The sequence below is a fragment of the Macaca nemestrina genome, chromosome 1 (assembly GCF_043159975.1).
Source record: "Macaca nemestrina isolate mMacNem1 chromosome 1, mMacNem.hap1, whole genome shotgun sequence".
NCBI lineage: Eukaryota > Metazoa > Chordata > Mammalia > Primates > Cercopithecidae > Macaca > Macaca nemestrina.
This window is the reverse complement of record NC_092125.1, coordinates 225,088,332-225,098,359: the sequence shown is the minus strand read 5'-3', so window position 1 is coordinate 225,098,359 and position 10,028 is coordinate 225,088,332.

Sequence of the window (10,028 nt, the reverse complement as noted above, 5' to 3'; positions counted from 1 at the left end):
GGAAACCTGACATCAGGTTGCAGATCTGGTAAAGCGCGCTGCTGATAAAGACGTACCTGAGACTGGGCAACTTACAAAAGAAAGAGGTTTAGTTGGACTTACAGTTCCATGTGGCTGGGGAAGCCTCACAATCATGGTGGAAGGCAAGGAGGAGCAAGTCACATCTTACATGGATGGCAGCAGGCAAAGAGAGAGAGCTTGTGCAGGGCAACTCCTCTTTTTAAAACCATCAGATCTCATGAGACATATTCACTATTATGAGAACAGCTTGGGAAAGACCTGCCCCCATGATTCAATTACCTCTACCAGGTCCCTCCCACAACATGTGGGAATTCAAGATGAGATTTGGGTGGGGACACAGTCAAACCATATCAAGGGAGAAAGGTAGCCTTTGAGCATTTGTAAACACCAGCTGGTCCTTCCCTGGCTTTAGGGTTCAAATCCACATGGCTGCAATTTAAAAAGGGCATAAAAACAAACCCTAAACTAAAACCTCAATGGCACCTCCTGGTGTCTAACAGAAGCAATCACAAAAACATTTTGGGGCTGCTGTAGATATTTGAATATGATGGGGCTATTAGATGATATTAAGGAATTATTTTAACTTTTGGTATGTGAAATGAAAGTATTATATAAAAACATGACTTTTTATTTATTTATTTAGAGACAGAGTCTCACTCTGTTGCCCAGGCTGGAGTGCAGTGGCGTGATCTCAGCTCACTGCAACCTCTGCCTACCGGGTTCAAGTGATTCTCCTGCCTCAGCCTCCTGAGTAGCTGGGATTACAGGCATGCACCACCACGCCCGAATAATTTTTGTATTTTTAGCCTTGTGATCTGCCCACCTCAGCCTCCCAAAGTGCTGGGATTACAGGTGTGAGCCACTGCACCCAGTCCATGGCTTTATTTTTTAGAGATCCATAGTAAGATATTTAGGGATAAGATGTCATAATGTCTATGACTCACTTTACAGTATTTGAGCAAAAGAGGAGGATAGGGAGAAGGGGAGGAAATATGGCACATTTCATTTTTTTAATTAAAAATATGTTTTTAAAAAACGAGATGGGATCTTGCTATGTTGGCCAGGCTGGCCTTGAACTCCTGGCTGCAAGCAATCCTTCACCTTTGCCTCCCAAAGTGCTGAGATTATAGGAATGAGCCACTGTGCCCGGCCCAAAATGTTTCTAAGGTTTGGTTTTTAAAGGAACCATTACAAAGAGCAGGTTTTCATGAAAGGGAAGTTTCTAAGAGCTTGAGGAGACTGGGGCCTTTTGAAGCCTGAGAAAAGAGGCCAGCCACAGGTAAAAAAGACCAAGAAATGAAGTCTGGGCTGAGTGTGGTGGCTCATGCCTATAATCCTAGCACTTTGGGAGGCTGAGGTGGGAGGATCGCTTGAGCTCAGGAGTTCAAGACTAGCCTGGGCAACATAGTGAGACCTTGTCTCTACAAAAGATACAAAATATTAGCCGCGTGTGGTGGCACGTGCCTGTAGTCCCAGCTACTCAGGAGACTGAGATGCAAGGATGGTTTGAGCCTGAAAGACAGAGGCTGCAGTGAGCTGAAATCGCATGACCGCCTCCAGCCTGGGCCACAGAGCGAGACCTCAAGTGGCGTGTGCCTTGGAGGCTGAGGCAGGAGAATTGCTTGAACTGGGAAGGGGGAGGTTGCAGTGAGCTATGGTGGCACCACTGCACTCCAGCTTCGGCAACAGAGCAAGGCTATGTCAAAAAAAAACAACATATATATATATATATATGTATATGAGAATGTTGAAAGAAGTATTCCTACTGGAGGCAGAAAGTAAAAAACAGCTAAGGTCTCTTCCAATGTTGAAACCCAGGATCTTCTGAAGAGGCAGGGGGGAGTATCTGAAAAGTGACTGAGTCAGTCAACCCAGGAGGCTCTGATGCCAGAAGTTTGGGGGAGTTCCCTGAAAGAAACCTCCACTGTGTGGGATCTACCAGTTCCCTGGGCACATTCCCCACAAGCTCCATGGAGGACTCACCAAGCAGCTAACTGACATGCAGACTGGCTTTCTGAGTGGCCTGGCCGCCAGCCAGGGAATGAGGGCTGCCTCATCCAACCTGGAGGGGGCTGCCCATTAGAGCGCAACAGCCCCAAGGCCCTGCTCCCTACCCCTTCCTGACCAGGAGGCCTGTCAGCCTTGGCAAGGCTGGGACTGTCGGAAACCTGCTGGGCAACACGGCTCCATCGAATTCCAGGGCTCAGGCTCTTCATCTGCAAAATGGGGTGGTGATGCCATCGCCCCTAAGGCTCCTCCACCACCCAAGTGCTGTAACTGTGGATTTCAGACAAGGAAGCGGAGGCCAAGCCTAGAACAATCTAATCACTAGAACTGTTCTAGAACAGCCCAATCACTCTGGGTGGAGCTGAAAACAGCACAGTCTGGATGACAAGAAAGCCTGAATTATATCGTAATTACACTCCAGAGAATGTTTTCTTTTTGTTTTTGAGACGGAGTCTTGCTCCGTCATCAGGCTGGAGTGCTCACTCTAACCTCTGCCTCCCAGGTTCAAGTGATTCCCCTGCCTCAGCCTCCCGAGTAGCTGGGACTACAGGTGTACACCACCATGCCCGGCTAATTGTTTGTATTTTATTAGAGATGGGGTTTCACCATGTTGGCCAGGATGGTCTCAATCTCCTGACCTTGTGATCCACCTGCCTCGGCCTCCCAAAGTGCTGGGATTATAGGCACGAGCCACAGTGCCCAGCCACCCAGAGAATGTTCTCTTTATTCAAGGATGCAACTTATGGCAAATTAATTGTTGATCAAGTTATTCGCAAGAAGAGGTCCTATGACTCCTGCATTAATATATACTGAATTTTCAATCAGCACTATTTTCTTCTATGCCTGAAAATGGAATTGCTCTGGTTTTTTGAGTGACGTTTTCACTGGAGGGCCTTCCAGTCACTCCTGCAAACTGCCTAACCTGGCACACCACGCCCAGGTGTAATCATGAATCCGAATGAGTGGGCTGAACTAAGAGAATGCCACCAGGCCTCGCCCTGAGCCCAGGCTCACGCTTTGCCCTCCTGGGAACCTTGGCCTGTGCATCTTTCCTTATCTGTGGAGTCATGTCTTTGGAGCACCTGCGCTTAGGGAGAACGATTAGTGAATCGGTGTGAGCCATGCAAAGTTCAAATACCTGCCCAGTCTTCATTTCCAAACAATCTCATATCTATGAGACTGTGGCCGGCAGAGTGACTCAGCCTGACCCCAGCCTCAGTAACAAACTCTGACAAAGACACGTGGAGAGAGGCTGCAGCTCTCAGAACTTGGAGCCATGGCCACCTGACCCCCAAAGGACACCCGATAAACAAGCATTTAGTGAACACCCACTGGAAGTGCTTACAAGGCACTAAGCTGAGCACCGTCAGGAACCTTGATCTCCAAGGCTGCACCACCTCTGTGGTAGGTGACGGAAGGGAATGCTTTTCCCATGCAACAGCCTAGGAAAGAAATCCCAGAGACATTTGGGGACTGGCTTTAAGGTCATGATCACTGTGGCCAAGCGGAGACCACATTTCGGATCTCCTGATTTTCTTTTCTTTTTGTTTTGTTTTGTTTTGAGATGGAAGTCTTGCTCCATCACCCAGGCTGGAGTGCAGTAGCGTGATCTCGGCTCACTGGAGCCTCTGACTCCTGGGTTCAAGCGATTCTCCCCACCTCAGCCTCCCAAGTAGCTGGGGTTACAGGGACTCACCACCACGCCCAGCTAATTTTTACATTTTTAGTAGTGATGAGATTTCACCATGTTGCCCAGACTGGTCTTGAACTCCTGACCTCAGGTGATTCACCGGCCTCAGCCTCCCAAAGTGCTGGGATCACACGTGTGAGCCACCACACCTGGCCAGATCTCCTGATTTTCAAGGTCACATGTCTCCCCACTAGGTGTACAAACACCAAGAAACAGCGTGGCTTACTAGCATATATTTAAAAAATATTGGCCGGGTGCGGTGGCTCACATCTGTAATCCCAGTACTTTGGGAGGCCCAGATGGGTGGATCACGAGCTCAGGAGATGGAGACCATCCTGGCTAACACTGTGAAACCCCGTCTCTACTAAACATATAAAAAATTAGCCGGGCATGGTGGTGGGCGCTTGTAGTCCCAGCTACTCAGGAGGCTGAGGCAAGAGAATGGCGTGAACCCAGGAGGCGGGGCTTGCAGTGAACCAAGATCGTGCCACTGCACTCCAGCCTGGGCAACAAAGCGAGACTCTGTCTCTAAATAAATAAATTTTTTTGGCCAGGCGCAGTGGCTTATGCCTGTAATCCCAGCACTTTGGGATGCCAAGGCAGGCAGATCACAAGGTCAGGAGTTCGAGATCAGCCTGGCCAACATGGTAAAACCTTGTCTCTACTAAAAATACAAAAATTAGCCAGGCATGGTGGCAGGTGCCTGTAATCCCAGCTACTCAGGAGGCTGAGGCAGGAGAATCGCTTGAAACCAGAAGGTGGAGGTTGCAGTGAGGCGAGATCGTGCCACTGCACTCTAGCCTGGGCAAAAAGAGTGAAACTCTGTCTCAAAAAAATATATTTTTTTGTTTAATTAATGTATTTTTTTAGACACACAGTCTTGCTTTGTGGCCCAGGCTGGAGTACAGGGGTGTGATCATAGCTCACTGCTGCCTCAAATTCCTGAGATCAAGGGATCCTTCAGCCTCAGCCTCCCAAGTAGCTGGGACTACAGGCGTGTGCCATGACACTCTCCCAATTTTTAGATTATTTGCAGAGACAGGGTCTCATCATCTCAGCCAGGCTGGTCTTAAACTCCCAGGCTCAAGTGATCTGCCCGCCTCAGTCTTCCAAAGTGCTGGAGTTACAGGTATGAGCCACCATACTTAGCCTAGAACATATTTTTACAGTTTTTTCTCTAATTTAAAATGTACGTGTGATATTGACATATACACACGTTCATGAAATGATCACCTCAGCAAGATAATAAACATTTCATTGCCCCCAAAAGTTTCCCCAGAGAAACACTGATTTGTTTTCTGTTACTGCAGATTAGTTTGCATTTCCTGGAATTTTATACAATTGAAATAATATAGTGGGCACTTTCGGGGGTGTTTCTCCTTTCCCTTGGCAGAAGTGCTTTGAGATTCACGCAGGTTGCAGAGCATGTCAATAGTTCATGTCTTTTTATTGCTGAATTCAATTCTCCCGTGTGGCTAGACCACCGTTTGTTTATCCATTCACCCTGATGTACTCTGGTGGTGCTTCCAATTCTTTGGCTATTCTAAATGAAGTTGCTACGAGCATTTGTGTACATGTCTTTGTTTAGACATCTGCTTTGGTTTCTTTGGGTTAATACCTAGGATTGGAATGGCTGTGTCATGTGGTAGATGTACACTTAACTGTTTAACAGACTGGCAAGCTGTTTTTGGAAGTGGTTGGACCATTTTACATTTCTACCAGCCATGGACCCGCGTTCCAGTTGCCCCTCATTTTTATCAAAACTTGTAGTCAGTATTTTAAATTTTAGGCATCCTATAAGATATGCAGTGGTGTCTCATTGTGATTTTAATTTACATAATTACATAATTACTAATAATGTTGAGCATCTTTTTTTTTTTTTTTTTGAGATGGAGTTTCACTCTTGTTGTTCAGGCTGGAGTGCAATGGTGCAATCTCGGCTCACTGCAACCTTCGCTTCCTGGGTTCAAGTGATTCTCCTGCCTCAGCCTCCCGAGTAGCTGGGATCACAGTTCCCCACCATCAAGCCAGCTAAGTTTTGTATTTTTAGTAGAGATGGAGTTTCACCATGTTGACCAGGCTAGTCTCGAACTCCTGACCCGGTGATCTGCCCGCCTCGGCCTCCCAAAGTGCTGGGATTACAGGCATGAGCCACTGTGCCCGGCCAGCTTTGAGATTTTCTTATGCATTGTACATTTGTACTTCTAGATACTAGTGCTTCCTCAGATATGTGATTTGCAAATTTTTTGTGCCTGTCCGTGGCTTGTCTTTTCATTCTTATAACAACTTTTCAAATAGAAAATTTTATTAATTTTGTTGAAGTCCAATTTATCAACTTTTTCTTTCATGGATTGTGCTTTTTAGTGTGTTGTGTAACCTAAGTTCACAAAGATTTATCTCCTATTTAGAAGTTTTATAATTTAAAGTTTTAATTTGGTCTCTGTTCCAGTTTGTGTTCATTTGTTTGTATGATGTGAGGTAGGAATCACAGTTGATTTTTCTGCATATGACATAATCAATCTAGCACATTTGTTGGATATGCTATCCTTTCACCACTCAGTTGCTTTTGTTGGAAAATCAGTTGTCTGAGGCCGGGTGTGGTGGCTCACACCTGTAATCCCAGCACTTTGGGAGGCCAAGGTGGGTGGATCATTGAGGTCAGGAGTTCAAGACCAGCCTGGCCAACATGGCGAAACTCTGTCTCTACTAAAAATACAAAAAATTAGCCTGGTATAGGGGTGGGCAACTGCAATCCCAGTTACTCAGAAGGCTGAGGCAGGAGAATTGCTTGAACCCAGGAGGTGGAGGTTGCAGTGAGTCAAGATCATACCACTGCGCTCTAGCCTGGGCAACAGAGCAAGACTTCGTCTCAAAATAAATAAATAAATGAGAAAATCATTGTCTGTATAGGTGTGGATCTATTTCTGGATTCTTCCTGGCATTCCATTATCTATTCACTATTGTTGCACTAATACCACAAATGGTTTTGATTACTCTAGCTTTATGATAAGCCTTGAGGTCAAGTAATATTATTCCCCCAAATTCAATTCTCTCAAAGTTGTTTTGGTTATTCTAGTTTCTTTGCATTTCCATATAAATAATAGAATCAGTTTGTCAATTTCTAACCCCACCATCCACCACCTCCCCACCCCCTGCCAAAAAAAGCCTGCTGGAATTTTGATGGAACTTGTTTTTAGCTGGAATAGATCAATTTGGGGAGGATTAAGCCAATCTTGCATTCCTGAGATAAACCCTACTTGGTTAAGATATATTATTGTCCTTATATTATTGGAGTCTGCTTGCTAAAATATAGTTACTAATTTTTGTATCTCTGTTCATGAGTGATATTGGGTTGTAGTTTTCTTGTAATGTCTTTAGTGCCATTTTGGTATCAGAGTAATTCTGGCTTCATAGAATGAATTGAGAAGGGTTCCTTCCTCTTTAATTTTCTGGTAGAATTTGTGTTAAATGAGTATTATGTCTTCTTTAAACGTTTGGTAGAATTTACCAGTGAAGCCATATGGGCCTGAAGCTTTCTTCCCTTCTGGGAAGGTTTTTAAATTATAAATTCAATTTCTTTAACTGACTTAAGACTATTCAGGTTATCTAGTTATTTTTTGTTTGTTTTTTTGCCCGGCTAATTTTTGTATTTTTTAGTAGAGACAGGGTTTCACCATGTTGGCCAGGCTGGTCTCGAACTCCTGACCTCAAGTGATCCCCAAAGTGCTGTGATTACAGGCACCAGCTACTGCACCCAGCCCAGGTTATCTACTTCTTACTGAGTAAGCTTTGGTCCTCTGTGTTTTTCAAGGAGTTTGTCCATTTCATCTAGATTGTCAAATTTATTGGCATTCCAGTGTTCATAACATCCCCTTACTATCCTGTCCCCTGGCTGTATTCTACTGGGCAGAAGCCAGTTAGCTTTGTCCAGGCCCAGAACCTATTTCTCCACTCACACCAAGTACAAAGACCACCAGATCATCTTCTGTTTTACTCCAGAGCGCAGCAAATGTATTTGGGTGGCCCTGGGCTCACTCAGCCAACACTCTGGTGGTGACTTCTTCACTGATTTGCTCTCATACCACTCACTGGGTTACTATGAGACCTGGACATTCCCTTCTGTGGACTACAGGAAAGGCTGTGGGAACAGACGTCCAGCAGGGTATGTGACCCAGGAGGGAGGCATCCTCATTTGGGAGAGGAATCACATGGACTCCTGGAATTCCTGGATGAAGACACCTAGGGTGCCTCAGCCACAGGACCTGCTGGAGCCACACCTCGGACCTGCTGGGGACTCAGTCATTGGTGCAGGGCTCTGTACAGATCCAGACAGAGAACGGGCCCAGTGGAGACTCTGGAATGATCATGCAGGGGACGCAGTTGTCAGATCCATTTCTAACAGCAGCCATGAAGATGAACCCTGACCTTTGTGAAATGCTTCATACTTACCAAGCATTTCCACCTGGTTTATGTGAGGCAAAGATTATTGGCCTCAATGAGAAATGTGCAAAGTGAAATTAAAAGACCTTAAGTAACTTAGGGACTGAATGGGTGAAAAATGTGAGACCCAAAGAAAGATATTGAGATGGTTTCAACTATCTCTGCAAATTCTTTTGACACACTCCTCTATTCAAAAGAGGCCAGGTGTAGGGGCTCACTCCTGTAATCTTCAGTGCTTTGGGAGGCTGAGGTGGGAGGATCGCTTGAGCCCAGAGGGTCGAGGCTGCCGTGAGCCATGACTGTCACTGCACTCCAGCCTGGACAACAGAGTGAGACCCTGTCTCTAAAAGGGGTGGTCTGGTGGTCTAGGCTGGTCGTGGTGGCTCATGCCTGTAATCCCAGCACTTTGGGAGGCCAAGGTGGATGGATCACCTGAGGTTGGGAGTTCAAAACCAGCCTGGCCAACATGGTGAAACCCCATCTCTACTAAAAATAGAAAAACTAGCTGGGCATGGTGGTGCACACCTGTAATCCCAGCTACTTGGGAGGCTGAGGCAACTGAATCACTTGAATCTGGGAGGTAGAGGTTGCAGTGAGCCGAGATTGTGCCACTGTACTGCAGCCTGGGCAACAGAGCAAGACTCTGTCTCAAAATAAATAAATAAAAATAAAACAAAAGGGGTGGTCTAATTCTCATCACAGCCATCCCCCCTGCCACTATTGTGGGCTGGAGTGACCGACTAGCATCTAGCAAACAGCATGTGACTTTCTTGGTGTGTGCGTGACTCTGTCTCCCCTGCCCCGTCACCCCCAGGAATGCAGCTCCCCAGGAGTGAGGAGCCCAGGCTGAGTGTCAGTTTCGCTGCCCTCCAGCACCAGCGATCAGAAGCAGAAGGAACCTCTAGACAGCTCTGCTCCTGGGCTTCCGAGTCTTCCCGCTGAAGCCCCAGATGTCAAAGGGCAGAGACAAGCCATTCCCACGGAGTCCTATCTGAATTCCTGACCCACAGGAACCAGGAGACACAACAGTTGTCATGTTTTAAGCCACTAAGTTTGGAGGCTACAGGGCAACAGCTAGACCTATAATATGCAAAGTGACAAGCCCGCCAACGGGAAAAGACGCACAGTGATTCCAGAGCCCAGAGGTGAGAGGACCTCCCACTGGACAGGACAGGAGACGTTCTTAAGGCTCATTCGAGCTGGGGTTTGAAGGCAGGGTAGGGCTGTGATTGTTTGGAGGAAAGGCATATGAAAGCACCCCAGGGAGAAAGGCACAGAGGATTGAAAGTACTTGGGGTGGTGGCGGGAAACCCACGTTATGACAATGGGGTTCCAGCCTTATCATCTCAAGTGACAGAGTCAGCCTAGGATTCCAGCAGAGAGTGACATGGTCAGGCCAGAAGGCAAGTGCTTTTTTATTTTTATTATTATTATTTTTTGAGACAGGGTCTCACTCTGTCACCCAGGCTGGAATGCAGTGGCATTATCATGGCTCACTGCAACCTCTGCCTCTCGGGCTCAAGCAATTCTCCTGCCTCAGCCTCCCCGAGCAGCTGGGACTATAGGTGCACATGACCGCGCTGGTCAATTTTTGTATTTTCAGTAGAGACAGGTTTTCACCGTGTTGCCCAGGCTGGTCTCGAACTCCTGAGCCCGGGTGACCCACCCACTTCGGCCTCCCAAAGCGCTGGGTTTACAGGTGTGAGCCACCGCACCCAGCCCTGCACCTTGTTTTCAAGGAAGATATCATCTGCCCCGTCGGAGGGAGAGAAGGAGAGAGAGTGGACTGGGAATGGTCTTACTCCCTTGCCTGCGGCCCCCGTTGTGGGGGAAAGAAAGACAGATCAGACTGTTACTGTGTCTATGTAGA